The sequence below is a fragment of the Myotis daubentonii genome, chromosome 18 (genome assembly GCF_963259705.1).
Source record: "Myotis daubentonii chromosome 18, mMyoDau2.1, whole genome shotgun sequence".
Classification (NCBI taxonomy): domain Eukaryota; kingdom Metazoa; phylum Chordata; class Mammalia; order Chiroptera; family Vespertilionidae; genus Myotis; species Myotis daubentonii.
This window is the reverse complement of record NC_081857.1, coordinates 28,329,224-28,352,716: the sequence shown is the minus strand read 5'-3', so window position 1 is coordinate 28,352,716 and position 23,493 is coordinate 28,329,224. Positions and strand designations below refer to the sequence as shown.

Here is a 23,493-nt window from a genome sequence, read left to right as displayed (position 1 = left end):
ACATATCTGAGGAAGGGATACTTCATGGAGGAGACAGAGGCCCACCCACCCAGGGACCTCCCACCCAGGCACTCTGGGGGAGCAACCCACCTCCCCTATTCTCTTGGTTCTTGGGATGATATTGAGGGGCCTCCCCATTGCTGAGTTGGGCCTGACCAGACCCTGGGTGTTCCCAGGATCCCAGGTGGCTGCTCCCCCCACCCCCTGCCCCACCATGGAGCTCTGTCTAAGTGAGGCCTCCTCCTTCTGTTGCAGTGGTGGCTTCTAGCATTGGTCTCCTAGAGGGAGCCCAGGACTGCCCTCCTCTCATTCATCCCTCCCCCCAAATCCTGTACAGGGACATCCACTGCCACTACGGCCGCTGTTCAGGAGTCAGGAGTCTTTATTAGACGGGAGGTGGGACTTCCATCTCAGACGACACAGGAGGAACCGGGATGGGACGGGACGGGAGCAAGGGCGAAGCCAAGTCTTATTCCAGGGGCTCCGGGTGCAGTGGGCTGTGCGGGCTGGAGGCTGGGGTCTCCCCCTTCCGTCCCCCTCAAAGCCTTCTTGGAGGAGGCAGTCAACTTAGTAGAATTTAGCCTCATCTTTCAGTCAATCCAGGAAGGCTTCTTAGAGGAAACCCAGGCCAACTGGTGAAGCAGGTTCTCCTTTTTGGTCTGAAAGGAAAAAAATGTCAAGAGTGAAAAGGGTTCTGTTTGGAGGGAGACCTGAGCCGGAGGCAGAGGACAAACTTCCGTGGAGAGTGCCCCGTGGCCCGAAAAGGCTTCTCCTCCATCAGGGGAGGGAAGGGATGGGAGGGTCCCCTGGCAAAGGGGCCACCATGGCAGTGGCTGACTCTAGGCACCTCTTTTAGGGGCTCCACCCAGGGCCATGGGGCACAGGGGATGCCAAGGTGGAGACTCAGATGCCAAGCAGGTGAGAGACTAGGTGGAGGCCGGCGGCCTTGCTTCAGGAAGGCAGGGAGCATGGCCTGGGACCGACCTGGGAGGATTTGGGTGACTCCGCAGCCCCTGTGGCGTCTTCCCCGGCCCTGTCTTCAGCCCGCAAGCAGTTTCAGCGTCCCTCAGACTTCAGCCCCGCACCTAAGAAGCAGGCCTCATTCCTCCCCTGAGAACGTGTGACGTCTGTCCCAGCCGCGCCCCCTGCCCCCCACTGGCCTTGCTCCCCTCCTGGCTCCTCATGCCTGTCTGCTCCTCTCTCCGCATCCCTCCCTGTGTTTGGAGTAGCTCTCCTGGAAGTCAGCACAGGAAGGGAGGGAGACAGCATATGCTTGGGGATCCCCAAAGCCCCTTGAAGCCCAGCCCAACTTGCTGGTCCCTTGACTCTGGGGAGCATGTCTTTCTTGGGGCTTTGATCCGCCTTTGTAAAGTGGGGATGATATCGCCCAGTTTTCAGGACTTTTGGAAGATGAACCGAGATAACAGCTAAGAAAGGGCTTACACAGGCAAGTAGGTGCCTGATCAAGGCCATTTCCTTCCTTCCTGGGGTGTGGGGAGCTGTGCCCGGGAAAGGGTCCAATGAGAGGCTGCACAGAAACCAGGAGTCCGACGCACAGCTGTGGCGGTCAGTCCTTTCCTGCCCCATCTGGGGCGGGGAGCCAGCAGCTTGGAGGCCCCACAGTTCACTTCTCCAAGGGCTTTAAAACCTGAGGAGGGAGTTTCAGAAAGAGGAGGGAATCTGAGCCATGCCTGACACTGCCCCATCGGATCTGATCCCTGTCACCTTCCTCCTCCCCAGACTCAGACTTTCCAAACTTACTTCCCTCCTCCCTGCTTCCCCTTCTCCTTCCCTCCCCAGGCCCCACCCCAGGTCCCTACCCTTGACCTTGACCATACTCTGGAGGGGTGGGGATGGGAGGTCTGCCTCACCCATGATATTGGAAACTCCCCAGAGGTAAGGACTTGGTCTTCCTCAAACCTGGGCTCCTTGAGGCCTGTACCCCTGACTCCTCCTGGCCCTTTCTGGGCCAGGGCTAGCTCCCAGAGGCCCCGGGGAGCCAGCTGATCCTCAGTGCCCCAACTAAGTCCTTCTGCCTCTCCCTCCACAGCTCCCTTCCCCATTCCTTGCTCCAGATTCTTGGGCTGCCTGGGAGCCCTCCCAGCACCAGGTTGGCTGGACTGGGGGAACAGCAGAGACTGGTGCCTGTCAGGGCCTGGGAAAGGGTGGTGGATGAAGCTCTACGAAGGCCCTCCCGCTCCCCACCCCCGAAGGAGGAGGAGGAGTCCAGATGGAACAGTTTCCACCTGTTCTACCCGCCCAGCCCCAGACTGAGCCAGCATCTCCTAGCAACAGTACGGAGCAGGGGTCTGGGAAGAAGGTGGGAGCTGGGGAAGTGGGGTGGGGAACAATGATACCATAAATTATCCCCAGCCCCTCCCTGCCAGCCCACTCCTCCTCGGTTGAGAAAGGCCTTTTTCTCCCCACCTGCTCCTCCTCCCGGATTCCCTCCGCAAAGCTGGCCCTGCTCGGGCCATTGCAGATACCCCTCAGGCCAAGGTGGCCACTCTCTACTTTCTGCTGGAGTCCAGAGAGGGGGGCAAACTCTCACCATCCCAGGATCTCCCAGGGGCCCCGTTGGAACCTCCCAATGGCGAGAGACGGAGTGTGCCTTCCGAAGGCCCCCACACCCCCGAACCCGGGGAGACTATCACTTTCCCAGGGCCTCTGGCTCTTGCTTCTTTGGGTGAAGATGGGGGCAAGGAAGGGAAATTTCCAAGGATTTGGTGACACAGATGCTCCTTCTCTACACAAAGGTTTTAGACTTGGGGCCCCCAAGTCTTTAAGGGGCACTTGGACCTCTCACCAAGCTAACCAAATCTCAGTTTCCCGATCCCAACAGGGGGCCCAAACAAGTGACTGAAGCCGGGTGGCAGTTTCTTCCTTACCTTTCAAATCAGTCAAGTCAAGCCAAGGGTCAAGGAACTGGCGCATCGGCAGTCTGGATCCTGGTTAGACATTGGGAAGGACTCCCCAAGACAGGAATAAGCAAGATCATAGAATTTCCTGGTTGGAAAGAGGAAAAGTCTGTCATAGAAACAGGAAATTGGGTGGGAACCTCTTAAATTTTACCTCCTCATTGCTTTCCTAGCCATATTAAATACCACACTGGGAATATTTAGCACAGAACCTGACATATAGGAAGCCTCCATTTGGGCTAATTTTAAGAAATCGTATATTAACATGGATTCTTATTGGATAAATATCAGGAGGAAGGGCTATATCCCTGAAGACCTATCTCCCCTCCTCCAGGAACCTATGGGAAAATCCAGATATGAGGTAGTGCCCTGAGTATACCATGGCAGCCAATTGCCATGGCAACAGCAGGAGTCTGGTTGGTTGCAGGGCAGCGTGGGGAAGCCAGCTGGTGCCAGATGGATGAACCCAGCAGAAGGTAGCCCCAGCCGGGTGAAGCTCATGTCCCCTGTGCCCAGGGCTCCCCTCCATATGCCAGCCTCCGCCTGCTCCTTCCCTCCAGAACGAAAGGCCCCACTGCTATCTGTGGGGGATGATGCCAAAACCAGTCCTCCTCCCAGCTCTTGGCTTGTACAAGGACTGACTGCTTAGAGACAAAAGCCCCCTCCTGGGTGAAGTCTCCCTGGACCACGGGCTGAGGGATCTAACTGTTCTGAATTTAGCTCACTCCTGACAGTGCTGAGGAACCACAAGATCAGGGACTTGTGAGGGTCCTAAGTGGCGAGGCTTGGAGACACCCTGTTGCACACATTCAGTGGAGGCCACAGAGTCTGGCCTGCTCCCTCTGGTGAGCTGAGATATGCGCTGCAGGGAGGGAGCGGAGCAGGTCAGGGCAATGGGGGAACTGAGCTTCACTGCCCCGTCCCCTCCCAGGACAGTCTTTACACGGGGCCAGGGGGAGTCCTTCCTGCGGATGAAAGAAGCTGAGGTCAAGGAGTCTACCACCCGTTGTTACAAATGTGCCTCCCAAACCAGGCTCAGCAAGATGCTCGCCCGCTTGAGCACTCCAGCCAGTCCAGTGCCCTTCACCACGAGCTGCACCCAGCGATCCATGCCCTCGTTTCCAAAGCCTGGAAGCCTTCCCTGATGGTCCTCACCTACCTGCCGTGGCCCCTCAGCATTTAAAATCAACACTAGACATCTGCACACAGCCTTACAAAACTCTCATTCACTCCTCCCATCTGGCCCTCAGAACTGTGGGACTAAGTTAGGGACATCAGGTGACTTGTCTAAGGTACCCGCTAGTAATGGAGAGCCAGAATGTGGCTCTCCTGTCTAATTTGAGTCAAAAAGCAAAACCTCCTTGCCCTGGCTGGTGTGACTCAGTTGATTGGAGCAATGTCCCGTGCATCAAAGGGTTGCAGGTTCGATTCCCGGTCAGGGCACATGCCCAAGTTTCAGGTTTGATCCCTGGTTGGAGCACCTGTAGGGACAGTTCAGATTAGCAATCAGTGACACAGGCTGCAAGGGGAAAGCCTCTTTGGGGAGGACAAGATTGGGTGTGGAAACTGAGGTGGCCTGGGGAGTCCTTTTGTGTGTTTTTTTAATCCGCACCTGAGGATATGTTGAGAGAGAGAGAGAGAGAGAGAGAGAGAGAGAGAGAGAGAGAGAGAGAGAGAGAGGTTGGTTGCTTCTTGTAAGCAACCCAACCAGGGATCAAACCTGAAACCTTTCGGTATACAGGATGATGCTCCCACCAACTGAGCCACCAGCCAGGGCTGGGGACTCCTTTTTAGCTCTGGTCAATCTTGCTTTTCCAGCCTCCCATACGCCCTCCCTGGAGGGGGAGCCCTGCACAGGAGAAGGAGGGGACTGAAACAGTCCCTATGTTGGGAAGATGAGAGACTCAGAGTGGAGTCAGCCTCAGAAGCATGTGTGGGCTGGGGAAGAGACAGGCAGGACTGGGAGTTTCAACTGGCAAGAGAGGGGAAGGGGGGCGGGACTTGTGGGCTCTGACTGGAGCATGAACAGGAGCCTGTCTGGGAATGACTCCACTGCGCCCGTGAGACCATGGCCAGCTCTCAGGTTCTTTTTCCTTCCTGGACCCCGTTAAAGCTTGAGGCCACCCCTCAGGCCTTCCCTTCTCCAGCCCATTCCACTGCACCCCCAAAGGGGCCCCTGGGAGCTAAGCCCCCTCACCTGACAGGGCCACTCACAGAGAGGGCTTTGTGCAGAGGCTGGGCCTGGGGGAGGGGCAGGAGCCAGCATTCCCGCTTACATTCCACCTCAGTGCCCAGCAACAGGCTGATCATCAGCCCCTCAGCTGCCCCAGGCCTCTCACCCCCTTTCTCTGGAAGAATCCCCTCAGAGCCTTGGGCCAGCCCTGGATACCCCTTCCCCTTTCTGCACTCCCTCTTCCAGAAGTTTCCAGGACTGAAACCTACTTCTCTGTTCTTCACTCCAGTCCCCAGCAGCCCATCCCCTGTCCTGACCTCACGGCACTCACTGTGCTGGGGACCAATCTCGGCTTCTCCACCTCTCTCCAGAGAGCTCCCCCAAGCCCGTGTGCAAGGTTGTGTGTGTGTGTGTGTGTGTGTGTGTGGTGGGGGGTGTAGGAGGGATGATGATGGACATTCTAGTGCGGAAGAAGCAGAGACCTTTCCGGAAGCAGCTTCCAGGCTTCTCATATGTTCCTTCATTTGGCCTGAACTAGCTGAGAGCCAGTTAAGTGTCTGGTCGGGTGCTGGGCTCCGTGGGCAGCTAGATGGGGTGTCCTTGCCCCTCCTGGGAGTGGTTATAGGCTGCTTCCCAGCAACACCCTGCACCCAGCATCTCTGAGTATGTCAGCTAATTTCCCAGCACCCCCATCCAGTCCAGCCCTCCTGGTGGAGCATGTAGGCCCTTAATAACCACACTTGTACCTCCATCTCCTACCTCCTTCTAGCCCAGGCTCCCTAACATCCCAGGCTCTCCCCTACCTCCTTGCTTTCAAGTGTACTCTCTATTCTCCACCACCCACTTCCTCAAACTCCTTAGACTGACACCTCCCTTACCCTCTATCTCCTTTATCTTCTATCACTCATCTTTTGCCCGCTCCAGGAATGATGGCTGAAGTGATCAAAGTGAATTGACAGTGAGAAGAGAGGAGGAGAACATCCTCACAGCTGAACCTGGGGGAGCCCCTTTGGCTGGAGAATTGGTTGACCGGGAGGACTGGAGGAACAGAACCCAGAAAGAATAATCAGGGACATAAGAGAAGAAGCAAAGGCCAAAGGAGAAGACCGGCTAGAGTCCACCAGGCCTGAGCCGGGCTGCTGGCCCAGCTGAGGAGGCTGAGTGCCCCAGAGGCGCAGTTTCACCAGAGTCGTGATCGTGGAAGCCAGGCTGCTGGGCCGAGGGGAGACTTGGAGCGTCACGTCAAGGACACAGCGGCCTTCACAGGCCCCAGAGAGACCCTCCAACGGGCAAGTGGTCCTGCCTGTCACACAGGAGGGTAATTCTCCTCCTGCTGCTGATGCCTCGTTCTGATTCCTCCAGTGCTTTTTACACGACCCACGGTCCTCCCAAGGGGTCATCCGAGGGGTGTCTGGAACCAGACCCAGCGGAGAGGCCTCTCTCCCACCCTGTTCCTTCCTGTGTGAGGCTCCCATCTCTTCTGGGGCTGCCCTGCCTCATCTCTCCCTCCTTCCTTCTCTCCCAGCCTCTCTTCCCAATTCCACTCACAGGAAGACTCAACGCTCCTGATCAAGCAGGAAGTCCTTCGGATAATCTCACCTCCCTCGTGTCCACCGTCCAGGGCTGGCTCTCGGCCTGCACCTGTCAGGGAGGCCGGTTCCCAGGCGCCAGGCACCTAAGATGGCGGCCTCCCTCTGCTTCCGTTCCCACAGCCTCGCCTCCTACCCCTGCCTCTTTCTTTCTGAAGCCTGAGCCCAACAAGGTGGGGGGCCAGGCTGGGGAGCCAAGACCGGAGGAAGCGAGACAAAAAAGGACAGAAAAGCCGGCCCCTTGGCATCTCTCGGACATTTGAGTCCAGCTTGGGAGGGAGGGCAGAAGGGAAGAAAGAAAGTAGTGTGAGTTTTTATTTCTGTCTTCTTCCTGCCACTTCCCCCCACTCCACACACACTTTGATGAAAACAAAATCTCTCCCCTTTTCTCTCCTTCACCCTCCTCCCCCTTTTTCCTGGCTCCTACCACAAGCCTCCTGGAATGCAAATGAGTTGTATTATGCAAATCTATGCAAATAAGGCTTAACGAGCGGAAGGAGGGGGCAGAATGCCTAATGAGTAATGGCGGAAAGGTGCAGATGGAAGATGGTAGAAATGACCCCCTCCTCTTTGTTCCCACAGCCTGGAGGCTTGCTGGGGTAGTGGGGTATTCCGCCCTCCCTTCTGGCTGAGAATAGACCAAGGCCCCATTGCTTCAGCTGAGAAGGCCTGGGATGGCCTTGGCTGTAGGTAAGGGACCGGAGAGCTTAGAGGGAGAGAGGGTTCAGTACAAAGGATTCCTGCTCACTTGCACAGCTTTGCCCAGAGACTCTGACATGCCAGCTTCCCACCCTTCAGCTCCAGGTGCTGAAAAAAGGTGATGCTTATGCACATCATGGCTGTGCATCAGAAAGAGGATTCCCAAGGGAAGATTCCCAACCAGACCCAGGTTCTTCCTGGGAGTGGGGGTAAAAGCTGTCTCTCTTTGTGCTGTAGAAGGTGAGGGTTGGAGAGGTTGCCATAGCAACATAGCATGAAACACCCACCTCCCCAACATCCAGCCCCAGAGGACCTAGGAGTTGGGGGGGGGATAATAGATTGACACCCCCTGGTGCCCCCACCACCTGGCACTGCCAGCCGGAGATGGCGCCATCAAATCCTAGAGAGAATGGCCCCTTTGTTTCTCGGCTCACGATGTTGGGGGAGCAGGCTGGAGCACACAGAAGGGCCTTTCCCAGGCCCTGTTCCAGTTTGCGTGACTCTTGCTGGCCTCTGGAGAATCCTGTGGCCATCCACTGGTCTTTGTGCCCTGGCAGATGGCTGCCACTGTGTCTTTTCTCTCATGGGCTTGCCAGCTACTGCTAGGTATGCCTTCCCCTGTGCTTCCCCCTCCAAGCCTCTCACACAGAGATGGTAGCCAGTTGCACCCCTTCCTGGCTTGTGTGGACATCTCCTATGCCCAGATGTGCATCCTGTTCTTTTTTGTCAGGGGCAACCTGTGGACTCTCTCTACCAGCTTTAGGACAGTTCCAGCCAACTCGAGCAGGGAGACCCCCAAGGGAGGCATCAGACACAATAGGTGGGCCAGGCTGAATTCGGTAGCCTGCATTGGCAGGAATTGGCATTTCCACTAACCAGCAGAGTTGGTCACACCTCTTCCATTCTCTGGGGATCTGTAAAATGAGGGATATAGGACTGATGACATCTAAAGCTCAGTTTAACTCTACCTGATCAGTTCACTCTATATCTTACAGGAACTTAGGTTAAATCCTTCCTGAAATCTAACTCTCATCCTTCTTACTGCCAGAGCAGTCCCTGCCATTCAGACTCCCCAACGTAGACAAACCCTACTTCCTGGAGATGGAATGCCAACTACCCTCAGCCTTTTCTTCTCCCTGAAACTCCAAAGCTGCCTGAAAACACATCCCACACATTAAAAAAGCTAGAGTCTCATATCTGCACATGCAGACAGGACTCCCTCCTAACCCTCTCAACAGGGGTCAACCACAGCCATCTCACTCACCAGGCAGGGAGCTGTCCGTGGTGCTGGAGGCGGCTCTGATGCACGAGTGGATGACAGCGGGTGGGAGGGTGGTGGGGCACCCATCCACCCCAGGTGAGGAGTTAAAAGGAGGGAAAAAAGCAGAAATACCCGGAAACAGTAAGGAAAGGAGTAAATGTATTCCTGAAAAAAGTTTCTCCTATCTGAAGATCTCCAGCTTGCCAATACTACTTTGGGAAGGAAGGGCACAAAAGTCATGGAAACTCTGAACCTCCCACCTCTCCATCCCTAATGACTAAAGCAGCGGTTCTCAACCTGTGGGTCGCGACCCCTTTGGCGGTCGAACGACCCTTTCACAGAGGTCGCCTAAGACCATCCTGCAGATCAGATATTTACATTACGATTCATAACAGTAGCAACATTACAGTTATGAAGTAGCAACGAAAATAATTTTATGGTTGGGTCACACCATGAGGAAATGTATTTAAAGGGCCAGAAGGTTGAGAACCACTGGACTAAAGTGTCCAGGATTATCTCACTCCTCATCTGGATACTATCTAGAAATTCACAAGGAGATGGAACCATAGTTCCTGCCCTTGGGGAAGAGTTCAGGTAGAAGTAATTGACAGGGTACAGACCTCGAAGCTCCATCCTAAATTCTAAGGCTCCTACAAGGAATTTACTAATAAAGATGAGGAAGATACACAATCTGTTCAGTCGTATAACAGGTACCAGGAGCTTGAGGGGAAAGGTAGAGAAGATGGGAAATAGAGAGCGCGTGTGTGCGTGTCTCACAGGCAGAAAGAGAAGCCTACTAGTATATCAGTGGTTCTTAACCCTAGTTCACATTAGAAACTTCGAGGGAGTTTTTATACAATACTGGGGCCAGATGTGCATCCTGTTCTGATGCTCTGATTTCTCTGGTCTGGAGCTGAGCCCAAACATCAGTACTTTTTATAAAGCTCCCCAGGTGATTTTAGTATGCAACCAAGTTGAGAATCTCTGTCTTGGGAGAGAGCAGGGGTTAAGCCTGCTCTGGTGGAGGAAGAGGCGAAGCAAGGCCCCTGAAGAAGGAATGAACAGGGAAGAAGACATGACTCCTCTCCTAGGGCTCCCATTGGCCTGGAGACCAACTCAGGTGGTGGGCTTGTCTCTTCTGAGCTGTGAAAGCCCAAACCACTCCAAGGCAATGAGATGAACTGTCTCCCCACCCCAGTCCCTGAGCAGGCAGGAATGGGTGCGATGAACATAAGGGCGTGCTGCTCCCCTTCACCCAGAAGGTCCCCAGGGAGGCAGTTGTGGAAGGTAAACAGCAACAATGGTCTCTTTCAGTGTCCAGATCCCAACCCTTCAGCCCAATTAGCAGACACAGCAAACAGCAATTCAGCTGCCTTCAGCTGCTGTCATAACAAATTCAGAGCAGCCTTAATGGGGGATTAGGGCAGGAGAAGGCGGGGTATCACTCTGAGTCCTGGCAGAGCCTGGGTGGCAAAGAAGGGTTCCCCTTTTCTCTCACCTCTCTCCTATGTCAATAGGCACCCACTCACCTTTACCTGCCATAGCCCTACTCCTCATGCTCCTCAAAGCCCCAAGAATATTTTTATAGTTTTGTCTCTTCTTTCCCTCCAAAGACTTTAAATCATTAACCTAAAATCTCTTCTCTCCTAGGGAAGTTGGCATACCCTGCTTCTGGGTGAGAGAGTGCCACACCTCCAGCTCTGATATCTCAACAGCAAAGGGAAGAGGCGGAAAGGCCAGCCTGTCCCCAGAACATCGGGCCGGGAAGGAGGTAAAGAAATAAGTATCAGCATTCCAACTCCCAACCCTTGGAAAGAGCAGACTCCGAGAAGGACTTGCAGATGGAGAATGGGGGCCGGGGGGTGCTGATGCTTCTCTGGTGGGTTACCAATTTGGGGAATTCAGTTGGGAGTCTCTACTTGGTTTGTTAATTATACCTACTACCTAACTGGTCCTTTAATTTAATAAACTGTGTTTTTAGTAACTCTAGAAGGTTAATGGAAAAACTTGGAATTGTCACTTATACATACCTTATCTCTCTGTCTACATAAGTCAGTTTACCAATCTCAAATACTCTTACAGACAAGTGGTAAGACCCGTTAAGGAGAAAAACACAATGGCCACTCTGCCACGTGGACTCCAGCCTCTTCCCTTAACAGGCTTCCCAAGGACTGTTGTTGATCCTCTGCCCACACAGGCCCTAGGAGTCCTTCCTTGACTCCCAAAGCTATAAAAGCAAAATAAACTTCCTCCAGTTTAAATGCTTTGAGCTCCTCAGTCAAGAATATGCCAAAGAGCTGTCCTCTTTGCATTCTGAGATCAATCAAAGACTTTCAAAGAGTCTTCCCAAACTGTAGCCTTTAACCCTTTTGCCGTGGAAGAATTACTCTCTACCCATGGGCATCATAGCATCTTATATGATCTTCCATACAGAATTCTCCATTTGCTCCATGTATCAGCCCAAGTATATACATTCTCATCCCCATTATACAAACATCCAGCTGAGGCTCAGCGATCTGTGTAAGTCATGGCTCCTGAAGACAGAATATGGATTAGTCACATTTGCTATTTCTATTTCTGTCCCTCCTCAGGCTTGCTGATTGTGATGATTGTGGAAGGACGTTTCAACAAGGCCCTTTCAATGTCTAGAATTTGGGGGCGGGAGGGATTGTCCCAGGATGAGGATATGAGTGATCATGCAAAACTTGAGTCAGATGCTTAGGAAGAAATTGCCTTTGAACTCCTGGACTCAGAATTCAATAGGACGGTTTGGGGATAAAGAGCTGAGGACAGAGATGGATAAAGAAACCAGCTTAGAATTTGATTTCCAGTAAGAATAAATGGATATTGCAAGATTTGTAGAACAGAACTAAATATTCTTGAACACAGACAAAGGCATTATGATACAAAGGGAGAAATTTCCTAACTGGTAACTGGTGAGGCCCTTCCCAGCCCCTTTCAAGTCAGCTTTCGTGTGCACCCCATTCCATCAGTTCTCATCTTGGGTTCAACTGGAGGAGGTGCTATTTTGCATAAAGTTTGGGGAAGGACTCAGTGATCACTGTGATGTCTGCATTTGGTAAATCCACTCCCACCCCCACCCCTCCCCCCCCTCCCCCCCGCCTGCCTTAGAGGGTCTGTTCCTCTGGTGGTTTTACACCTGTACATAGCCAGGCATTCTCATCTCACAGTGGAGCTTCCTGCCCACCATGGATCACACACATCCAAACTCACACGAGGCCACACACCAGTCAGTATCTCACCCTCGTATGCAGACACACACAGCTCACAAGCAATCACCCATCACTCTGACAACCCCACCAACACACCTGCAGGCACACATAGAGCAGACACAAACCCTCACCCCGACATCCTTCTGGCCTCTGTTCCCCCTTTCCACTGCAACACCTGTTTTGTAGAATGTAAACCCTCAACCCACCAGCAGTTCCCTTGGGCTACCTATTCTCTTTTGGGGATTCTGTGGTCAAATGTGTGCTAATGGGACACAAGGATCTAACCTAAACCCATTGTGCTTAAATAATACAGGTTCTAAGTCTCATGTGGATGAGCCTCATTAGATCCCAAGTCCACATTTTCAAACCAGACTACAGGGGAAGTTAAAAAAGCGGGGGGGGGGGGGCGCTTTTCTTTCTTGGCATCTTATCAGATGCCAACTCCCTTCAGCCCATGGTCACTACTAGGCTTGCTTCTTCACAGACCTTCCCTCTTCCCTCCTCAGCTCATCCCCATCTCAGTCTCCCTGCCCCACCCTCTCCAGATCCTCTCACAGGCAAGTGTAAAGCAGTGGGTTTAAGACCAATGAGTGGCATAGCACCTCATTTGAGCCTGTGGCTCCTCATCTGCAAAATGGGATTAAGAACAGCTACCACACAAGGTTGGAGGATCAAAGCCAGGGGCGTAGGCAGAGCACTGTCACCTGAAAGTATAGTGTGGTATTAAGGAGTATCAGTCCCTCCTCCAAACCTGCTCCCTTTCTCCCTAACCCTATCTCCAACCGCCACCCTCAAAAAACAAGACCCCCCCAAGTTCCAAACAGCTGAGAAAGCAAGAAGCCATTAATCCCCCCTTTCACCAAGCCTCTGAAGCAGTGGTTCTCAACCTTCTGGCCCTTTAAATACAGTTCCTCATGTTGTGACCCAACCATAAAATTATTTTCGTTGCTACTTCATAACTGTAATGTTGCTACTGTGATGAATCATAATGTTAATATCTGATATGCAGGATGGTCTTAGGCGACCCCTGTGAAAGGGTCGTTCGACCGCCAAAGGGGTCGCGACCCACAGGTTGAGAACCGCTGCTCTGAAGGAAGAAAACATGTACTCTAGGCTCTCTGAAGCACCAGAGTTTCAGTTTGGAACCCCCAATATTTCTCCCACATAATATATAATTGAGTAATAATTTTCTACCTTCAAAATCAGTTCCTGGGAGGAAAATGTAAATTTACACGGGAAGCTGGAATTGTACAAAGTCGTTTTGTCCAGCTCGCCTGACCTCTGTTTACTCCTCACTGCCCTGCCCTGTGTTCTGGAATGCCAGGAGGTGTGGGGTGGTGGGGGGGAGAGAGAATAAATGCAGAGGGGGCTCCTTCTAGCTGTGGCCACATTTACTTTTATTTTACCAAATGACTCGACCATGCTCCTTTCCACTGCGCCTAAGCACCCTTTTGCCTAAAATATTTAGGTCAGGCCAGATCAATGGACTCTTTTAGGAATGACCCTGATTAATCTAATTCCTTGCTTTCTTTGGGCGGCATAACCACTAAGCTACAAATTCCTTTGTGTTTGAGCTCTTTAAGGCCATTGCTCCTGGGGATGAGAGAGAGAGAGAGAGAGAGAGAGAGAGAGAGAGAGAGAGAGAGAGAGAGAATGAGAATGGAGTGGGAAGGTGGGTGTCCTGAAAGACCCCACCTCCACCCTTTGGTCAGTGAAGACAGGGCTGGCATGAGAAGCTTTTCAAGACATCAGGCTCAGGTCCTGGGTTGTAGGGAGGAAGGAATATGGACACAAGGGAGCTGAGACGTACGCTGCACTCACTGCCCCAGAACCCAGGCTGCTCCCCAGCCACTGTCCTCCTTTCGAGCAACCCCACCACCACCCGGTACCTCCAGCCCTATCTCCACTTTGCCACTCCCAGCTCCCAGCTGGGTAGACCTGCATGGCTCCAGGGAGCCAAAAAAGCAACACCGGGTTCTCCGCTCCCACCCCCGCCCCAGCTGGGGGCAGCCGCCGGAACCTGCCCCAGAACCCAGCGGGGAGGCCTGGGCCGGAGCCCCGGGTGCGGTCCTGAATAACCGGCCACCGGGTTTCAACAGACCCTCCCCTGGAGCAGCTCCCCCAGCAGCGGACAAGCCACAAGCTGCCAGGAAAGGCCCCAGCCCCAGAGAGCCGCACGCCCCTCCCCGCTCCCGAACTCAGCGCGCCGAGTCCCTGGGCCGGGCTCGAGCGAACGGGACTGCGGCTCCCACCTGCGCCGAGGGCGGGACGTCCCCGGACCGGGGCAATCTTGAGGCTGGCGGGCCGCCGGGTCCTCTGGTCGCCTCCTCCGGCCGTGGGTCCCCGAGGCTGCGGACCCTCGCTCGGGCCGCCCCCGCTCCCTCCCCGGCCGTGCGGCCGCTCCCCGGGGCCCCCGTGCGTAGTGTATGGGGTTATTTTTACTTTCGGTTATCTAGCTTTATGAAGACTCCACACCACTCATACAGCTAGATAACCAAAGATAACAACCAACCCCGCCTCCTGGCCGCCGCCGCCGCCGCTCCCACGCCGCCTCGGGCCGCCGCCGCTCCCGGTCGCCCGCCCGAGGGAGGGTCCACGGAGGGAGGTGGGGGGCGGACAGAGGATCGGAGTCCGAGACCCAAGGCTCGGAGGCCCAGGGACACAGACACCACAGAGACCGAAAAAGGCGTGGAAAGGACACGACGGCCGTGGCACCGAAGTCCGGGGATCGCCCCCCACCCCCACCCCCAAAGCTTCCGACGCCGCGTTTCCCGCTCCCCATTCGGGCCTGAAGCGGGAGCTCCGCGGGTCCCGGGAGGAGGGACTCGCGGGCTTTCGTACCAGCCGGGAGGACCACAGGCGCCGAGGCCAGGCCTCCGGACCCCAGCGGGTCCAAGTGGGAGTGAGGCCGGCCCCACCGTCTCCCAACTCGCGAAGGCAGTGGGAAAGGGCTGCATCCAGCAGCCGACTAACGGGGGAGCGGGCCGCGAAACCCGGGGTAAAACCCCGAAGGCGCCCCAGTAGGAAACAGGGAAATCCCGGCGACCCAGAGAGAGGGAGGCCGGTGGGGTGGGGTGGGGGGGGGGTGGGAGGCGACCCAGGGATTCCCAAGCAAGTCTCTCCCGGAGAGGAGAGGGCAGAGACCTACCCGGGGAGGGAGCCCGGCCGGCGCCCGCGATGGAGTGCGAGAAGGAAAGTGCAGGGCGGGCGGGGCAGGTGAGCCGAGCCCCAGGCCCTGCAGGACTCCCCAGAAAAGCGGCATGGTATCCAGAGCTCCAAAACCACCCGGGGCGGTGAAAATGGCCGGGGGTCCTAGGGGAGAGGTGCTCTGGGGGTCGGCGGGGGTTTCGATCAGGAACGAGAATCGTCCAGAGGTCTCGGGGACCCCGAGAAAGGCGTGGGGCGCGGCCGGCCCCTCGCGGCGGACGCACGGGCACTCTGGATTCCGAGGCGCTCGCCCCTCTCGGCCCCGAGCCGGCCAGGCCACTTACATCGAGCCCAAGGTGCCCATCCATGCTCTCAGGCGCTGTCCTTTCGGGCCCTTCCCGCCCATAGAGCGCCACGGCCCTGGGTCCTGGGTGCCAGGGCTCAGCAGGCGCCGGGGCGGGGTCACCCACCCGAATTTCAGCCTCGGCGGAGCGGAGGCGAGCAGGGAAGAGCGCGCCTCACCTCCCCAGCGACCGCCTCAGCCTCTGGCGCGGCTCTGGCCCGGCGCGCTCCGGCTCCGGACTTTTCATTCATCCTTTCACGCTCCCTCCCCAGGCCATCCTCTGATTGGCTCCGCCAAGCATGACGTCACCGCCTGGTTGCCCCTCTGGCCCCGCCCCTCCCCTTCCCAGTTTGAGCCGGAGCGCGCAATTGGGGCGCCCCACCCCTGGAGAATGGGGTGGGGGCGGGGCGGAACTACTATGTCTGTGTGCTGATTCCCAACCTCTTGCTGCCTCACTCATCTCCAACACCCGCCTGCCATCTCCAATCCATTGCCGTTTGCAGCTCACTCTATCTGCAGGTCTTACATGTTCCATTTTGGCCCTAGGTACACTGCACCAGGACCAGGACTCAAAGATGGAAAAGACAGCCAAACGATTGGAGACGATCCCTACCTGCCTCCTCACATTAGGATATTCTTTGTGCTTCCGGGGTTCCGGTTCCTCCCAGACTGTGACCCTAATCTTTCAGGACGGGCAGAAACCTTGCTTGTTGGTTTCCAACCCCAAACAGTGAGGGATTCTGGAAGTTTGGGACTCCTATTGGGAGTCGTGGAGTCTGATAGAAGCTGGGCTTCCTTTTCCTTCGTGCAGAAACGGGAACAGCTCTTGTACCTGTTCACAGCACCAGAGTTCCCGGTGGGAGAGGCCGGAGGATCCCAGCTGGCATTAGCTTGGGCAACACCTGCAGATTTTGACTCGGTAACGGAGGTCTTCCTTTCCTTCCTCTACCGCGTGTGCCTGCATCCCTCAGGCCTGGCCCCCACCCCTGTTCCATCTCCGGGTGTCTGGAGAGCTGGCGTAACTGGGAACAGGATCCCTCTCCAGCAAGGTTTCAGGTTCCCGACCTGGCTCCCCATCTGGCTGAGAGAATCAGAGCCCCGTAAGGCCAGCCCGCAGGCGGTATTTGGGTTCTTTGGGCTGGAGAGCCTAGCTGAGCCTCTGTGCCCACCAGGGAGCAGTTTGAATCCTTGGTCCTGAGATAACTTACAACTTCCTGACTGTACTTGGCCCCTTCTCTAAAAAAAAGAAATCAATCCTACAATTTAGATTTGCAAACCTGGAGACTGTCAGCTTAATATGGGCTGTTCCTATCACCAGGGATATTTGAACACTACACCAACTAGGGTGCACCCCCAGAGTACCCCTGGTTTGGTCATCAGGCCTGGCCGGATTGCTCCCATCTCTGAGCAGTCTGGGACAAAGCCACAAAGCCAAGCCTGAATGCTATTTGCCTGGGTTAGATGCAAGCCAATGGCCAGTGGGTTTCATTTGATGCTTCCCTCAAAGACTGCAGCATGTCTGAATAACTGCTGCCTGACTGTGAGGTGGAGGACACTGAAAACTAGGATAAAGCCCAGGGACTGAGTGCTTCCCTACCAGAGCACAGCGTGGAGCTGAAGCAGACTGCCTGGTTCCCCTAGCCTAGGACATTCTCAGGACTGTGCTTGGCAGAGCTTTTCCCTGTCAGTCTCCACAGTGTCCCAGGGCCCTTTCTCAAGGGAAAGGCTTTGTAGAAGCTTCCACAGTGTCAATCTTTCACCCTCCCAGAACTGGGAGCACACCGGCCAAAGGCAGGCAGGGGAGGAAAGAGCCAAACTGTCTACTCCTTACTTTGTTTCCTCCTGCCCCTCCCAGGTGCCCCTACAGCTCAGAATGGAACATTGTGGGAGCACGGGGGTCCCTGAAGGTACATCTACCCCACTAGGATGCTGCTAAATGTATTCCCTAAGAGCATCCCCCATACCAGGCCCCAGAGGAACTATAAGTCCCCTCGGCCATTCCTCTTTGTGCCTACAAACCTCAAATATTTCTCAGTACATCACCTCACAACCCTTTCTAGGATACCCAGTAATCTCTAGACATTCTGGCAATTCTAAATAGAGTCTACACTTCTCCAGACACACCACCAACTTCCCCTACAAAGACTTCCCCATTTGCCCTCCCACAAGATCCCTTCAAAGCCCCTCAGGAGTCCCCTTTCTTCTCTGTCACCAATTTCCAACCAATTCTCCTACCCTTTGTGGCACCCAATCTGATCTGCATGGGACCGCCCTCTCTGATGAAGTCACTGGTTTTGTCTGGGTGGACGTGAAACCAACGGCCCACCACTCCTGCTCAGGGATGAAGGTAAGCAGGGCATCTGTCTTTATTCCAATGGAGATGGAGTGATACGACATGAAAGGACGGAAAACTGCCCACCATCATGGTCCTGGGATTGGTTTGTATAGTAAACCATGTTGCTCCAGTTTCAAAGAAGAAACTACTTCAGGTAGCAAATGAGGCAGCCCCTCAAGGGCAGAGGCAATTTCATAGATATTCAAATAGACGGTATCCAACACATGCGTACATGCGTAAGACATAGTAGATAATTAAAGAATTAATCGTCCTGGACAGGTAGCTCAGTTGGTTAGAGTGTCAACCTGATGTGCCAAGGTTAAGGGTTGGGGCACGTACATCTCTACAGATACTTCCGGCAGTACCACTTCCCGAGGCTGACATGCTGGCACACACCCCCACTCACAGTGGTTTAAGCTCCCTAGTACCTATTCACCACAAGCCATGCTCCTCTCCTTTCTCACCTCTGTCAGCCATGAATAGATATCTCTGCTCCCTTCTCCCTCATGGGCAACTGGCCTTCATCTCCTCCCTCAAGAGCCTATGAGAGAAGGCCAAAACAGTTCCCCGGATCCCCAATGCTTCTCTCTCTCTCTCTCTCTCTCTCTCTCTCTCTCTCTCTCTCAACTGGTCACAGGGTGGCCTTTCACTACTAAGCCACCTTGTTCCATTCCCATTAGCAGTGACTATACAGGTCTTACTACAATCGGAGTAGAACAAAATCAGGGGCTGAAAGCTGGAAGAGACAGGGAGTGGGATAGAGAGGGTGTAGAGACAAGAGAGAACAGATGACACAGGGCCAGCTTTCCTTTTCTTCCACACCCACACCACCATCAAAAAGAAACAAATAAAAAAATAAATACCCCAAAAGCCAAAGGTGGCCACCTACGATGACACCAGAAACAAACAGGCTTCCTGGAGGCCCAGCACCTGTCAGGGAAGAGAATGCAAAGGTTAAAGTCCTTTGAGTGACACCAATCTTCTCCCCTAACATCTCCCTGTTTCCCTGTCTTTCTCCCACCAACTCTTTCCCCCCAGTCTTATAATTTTAGGGCCTAGACGGTCTAAGTTCCTCTCTTCAATTGCCAAAGCTTGAGGCTGCACAGGGAGATAGCCAAGCGAGAAAAGCCTAGACATGCGGGGAGGGCAAGACTCCTGGCCAGGGCCTCTCCAGCTCCAGCTCCACCTTGCATGGAGGATTCCACCCAGCCTCATCCCCACACCCTCCCTCCACCTCCATCCCAAACCTTAGGGTCCAGGGGTTTGGAATCTGTGGGGGTGCGGTGGCCCTTCTGACTTAAACCTACAGGAATAACCTTCTGTCCAGTGGACACTACCTCTTCAGAGATTTCTGCTGTCCGTGGCCAACAGAAGTCATGCTCAGGACAGAAGGAAGGATCTGGGGTCCAGGGTGTATTTTTGTCTGCCTAGATCTAATTGCATTGTACATTGTGAAGTGCTGTGTAGTTAAGATATTGTCAATCATACTGTCAATCGTGTTATGTCTCTAGCTTTCTCCCCCATCTCTGTCCCTACCTATTCACCTGTCATCTCTCCATGCATATCACTAAGGATCCATAAAGACATATCCTGTGTCTATCCATTTTCTTTCTCTCTTCTTTCCTCTTTTTCACATATACAAAATGGGTGAGTACAAAGCAGGTGTTTTTTTTGTTTGTTTTTAATGTTGGGTGACCCAGATCCTAAAATTCTAAGGGGGGAGGGGGCAGGGAGAGAGAGAGAGAGAGAGAGAGAGAGAGAGAGAGAGAGAGAGAGAGTTGGTGAATCCTTTTTCCTCAAACTCAATTCCACAACTACTTTTTTGTAAAGTTAAGACGGTAACCTGACTACATGTGGAGGAAATCAGAGAAAAGGAGGGCTGGGGAGCTGGGATAAGTCTCAAACCCAAGCTTTGAATGGCCCCTCCCCATTTCTCACATCCACAAACACCCACTTGACCCCCAGCCTCAGCTCTGCTAGCCCATCCATTTCATAAATTATCTTCATACCAAAGAGGGGAGCAACCCCAGTCCCCAGCTTGCAGATTTGCTAGAAAATAGGCACAAGCACACTTGCCTCTAGCTCCTTCTTCCACCCAAATAGGAAAGAGTCATAAGGTGCCTGGAGCAATAGTACCTCTCCTCACTGATCTCTGCCCTGCCCCCCACCCCCCCCACACACACAATGCTCAGGGGAAGGTGGTGCCCAGGAGCATGGAACATGTGTGTGTATGTTTGGTGTCTGGCAGCCTCAGCCTCGCCCAGAAATCTGGCCTCTGGGCTACCAAAAGTAGTCTCCACTGCCCCACAATGGTCCCAGCCGGTCTCCCAGAAAGCACTGTGTGGGTGGGGTCTAGGGGTGAGAATAGTGCCTTCTTTCTATATCCTCTGGCTTTTCTTGAAAAAACAAGAAATTAAAAACCAAACACTATCAGATGGGTGTGATGAGGGCTATAGGAGGGTTCTCCCCCTTCGAACCTAAGCGTCTGCTCCCAACACCTCCCTTGCCTGTAAGCTTCCCTCAGCTCCTTTCCCACCAGCCAGCTCACGGGGAAAGCAGAGAAGGAGGGGATGAAATGAAACTCATTCCTATAAAATGTTTTTGGATTTTTTTTTTCTAAATCTGGTCTCCACTTTTATGGAAATGTGGCTCCTTTCTTCCCATCCTCCCAGACCCTCAGACTTAGTCCTCCCCGAAAACCTGAGGCTGGGGCAGAGGAATGAGCCAGAGCGAGGGAAGGTCAGAAGTCCAAACACAGAAGCATTTTCTCTTTCCTCCATCTCCTCCATCTGCCTTCCTGCCTCTCCTCCAGTGTGAGCATTAAGATGTTTTATAGAGAGAAGGGCGGGGCAGATTAATAGGATCAGTAGCACCATGACCCTAAAGCCCCCTGAATCCTATTGACAAACTTAGTGAGCTGTCTCCCAGTTGGCCAGGGCGAGGTGAAGGAGGGAGACCAAGAGGAGCTCTGGGGTAGCTGGGCAGGGCCGCTGCCTTGGTAGATGCCCAGGAAGCAGGAGGTAAAACCCCACTCTGCCAACTACTTCCCCACACACTTGCCTCGTCCCTTTTGCTCACCCCCTAAACCTTCCTCAGCCTTTCCTTTCTGTGATTATTGTACCCACCTCCATTAGTCAGAGGGCAAAATAGGAAGGGTAGGGGGCCCTAAGTGATTTTAGGGGATCCCTCCCCACTCCACCCCCAGCCCAGGTGTCTGAGGGGGTTAAGACTCTCCTGAACGGTCACTTACCAGGCTCCTGTGAGGACAGACTGATCGGTGGCCCCCGCTGCTGGACTGCGTCTCCCCCGGGCTCCTAGCCTCCTGCGGACGGGAGGATGCAGCTCTGATGACGTAGCATCTGCCTCTCCATTCAGGAATTTCCGTTTGCCTCTTTCTTTCTCTGGTTGATCTCCCTGGAAAGGCAGCAAAAAGGGGGTGCAGCCCCTGTCTGGAGACACCACCTCCACCAAAATAACAACACACTCCAAAGAGCCCCTGCCTTCTTCCTTCTCACTCCTGTGTGGGAAGGGGTCTTTGTCATCTCCACGGTGTCCACCTCATCCCTCTGCCTTTTCTAACATGAGACAGGATGAGGGGCTGAGGGAAGCTATTGTTCCTCCAGGCCACCCTCATCCCCCGAGGAAGCGAGAGGAGGGTGCAACAGAAATGCCCCCATCCTCAGGCTCCTTCCAGTTCTAATTCACTTGGAACGTGAGAGCATGATTACATGCTGTGTGTGCGGCTCCCTGGGGAGTGGAGTTGATAGTGCTAAGGAGTGATGGAGGGCAAAACTTGCCATTTGGAGGTTCACGGTGTTCCAGTCCCTCCTTCCCCAGCCTCCCCCCACTCCCTGTCCCTGTCAGCTCAACGCGTCACAAATCCAGTTCTTGGTTGTGAAGGAGAAAGTGACAATGGAAGATAAGGCTGAGAGCTGGAGTGCGGGAGCAAGGTAGGGGGCCATGAAGGCCACCGCTTGAGAGTCTAGACAAGAGGAGGGGTGGGACCGCAGATTCAAAGTAGGAGATAAATTATCTTGTTCTTAGAGGAGGGAGAGCAACTTGGGGTTGGTTTCCAGGGCCAGACTGATATTTGGTGGAAGCTGGGGCCCAGAATGGTACAATGGTCTGGTCTTTTTTCTCTCTCTCATCCCCACCCTCAGCCCTCCCTTTTTCCCCTCCCACTCTTCCTGGCCTGCATGAGAACTCAGTCTGGGCTGGAGGTGACAGACAGCAGGCCTGCATGCTAATGAAGTTTGTCTCAAGTTCATTGTCAAAACCCGTCCCTTCCCCAAGGCCCCCTCCCCGCCTCTCCCATACACAAATCTCCTTCCAACTTTTGTCCCACAGACCTGGAGGCCACTTGAGTCTCTGCGGGCTCCCCTCTCTCACCCTCCCCCACTGCTTTCAGTCTCCCTCTCCACACCACCTCCCTCAACTGGGGCGGGGGCTCTTCTGCTCCTCGTGCCTTCCCAGCCACCTTCTGGCCTGGCCATCACTAAGCTCTGAGAGAGGGATTCTGAGGGCTAAGGTCAGAGTCTGTAGACCTGATCCTTCTTTCCCCACCTCCAAGTAGGAAGACTTTGGGGAGGTGAGAGAAGGCAACAGACTGCCCTCACCCAAGGCTCCCTGCCCCCCATCCTGGCCCAGTCCCCCAATTCCAGCCTCAGCTTCCCCCTCCCCTCATTCCTCCCATGATGATTATTTTGCTCTCCCCTTGATTACATCTGCTTCACTAGCTCAGAAATAAAGATCCTTTGAGACTAATTTTGCACCCCCCCCCCAGCTCCCCACCCCTTCCCTCCCCCTTCCCTCTAGACCAGGACTCCCTTCAGCTCCTTTCTCACCGGCTGGAAGACATTGAGTTCCTTGTCTAGGGAGCTGTGGGGCTGATGGGAGGGGGTGCCAGTGGAATGGGGGGGGGGTGTCTCTCCAACTCTGGGACGTGTCCAGCAACTCAAACCTGTCCTTTTGTTCCTATAAATCTCTTCACACTGTCACCACCCTCTGGAGTCTGCCTTTCTCCCAGTAACCAGGGGATAGGGGAGGAGGACCCTCATCTCACTCCACTTCTCAATTCTAGGGCAACGAGGGAGGGGGGAGAAAAGGGAGAGAAAAAATTAAATCCCCCTTCATTAGCCAGAAAGGAAGCAAAAGGGGATAATTATAATTAAAAGCAGACAGCTGTGGATTGCGTCTTTTATGTTCCTCCAAGCTTCCTACCCACTTCTGCACCATCATCCAAAAATCTGCACAACTCCACCAGCATCTCCCCTGGTCCCTGAGCGTGGGGAGAGGGCTAGGAGACTAAGGCATGGGGGTGATTTGGGGAAAGGGAGTCCGCTTCCTCTCCCCATAGACAGCGTGTTCTTAAACATCTCAACAGGCCTAGGAGATGGAGGTGCCCTCTTCTTATCTCCCAACAGCACCCCTAAAGTGTGGGCCTGTTGGGGGGGGTCTGGCATTCAGGTAAAAAAATAACTAATTTGATAATTTGGGGAAGTCTTTGATTTTCCTAAAAATACTAATAACTTATTCATAAGGATATTAATACTAAGAATTGAATATAATCTAGCATATTTTCTCATTCAGGCATCTCTTTCCTCCTTCCTTGGGGTTGCCTCAACACACAGAAGGGCTCTCTGACAGCCAGAAGAGCTAGGATCTCTAAGGGGGTGTATTCTAACAGAGAGAGGGGCCTGCGTTTAGAGTACACAGAAGCGCACACGTATACTTACACACACTTTACAATTTGGGGGTGGTGTTGTTAGGCCTAGCTCTGCTATTCTATGTATTTA

General features: G+C 54.0%; 2 long non-coding RNA genes across 3 annotated transcripts; both read right to left on the bottom strand.

Moving 5' to 3' along the window:
- Positions 1 to 364: 364 nt before the first annotated feature.
- On the bottom strand, positions 365 to 15,599 carry LOC132220320 (uncharacterized). Of its 2 annotated transcripts, XR_009449762.1 has the most exons (5): positions 15,365 to 15,599; positions 3,644 to 4,399; positions 2,889 to 3,006; positions 1,444 to 1,648; positions 365 to 659 (listed from the first exon to the last, which is right to left on the bottom strand). It is a non-coding gene; the product is annotated as an uncharacterized LOC132220320 (long non-coding RNA). The 2 variants fall into 2 exon arrangements; XR_009449761.1 differs by lacking the exon at positions 3,644 to 4,399 and having other exon boundaries at positions 15,365 to 15,597.
- A 2,562-nt stretch (positions 15,600 to 18,161) lies between these two features.
- Positions 18,162 to 21,827, bottom strand: LOC132220321 (uncharacterized). The gene is made up of 3 exons (XR_009449763.1): positions 20,949 to 21,827; positions 18,562 to 18,628; positions 18,162 to 18,239 (listed from the first exon to the last, which is right to left on the bottom strand). It is a non-coding gene; the product is annotated as an uncharacterized LOC132220321 (long non-coding RNA).
- Positions 21,828 to 23,493: the final 1,666 nt, after the last annotated feature.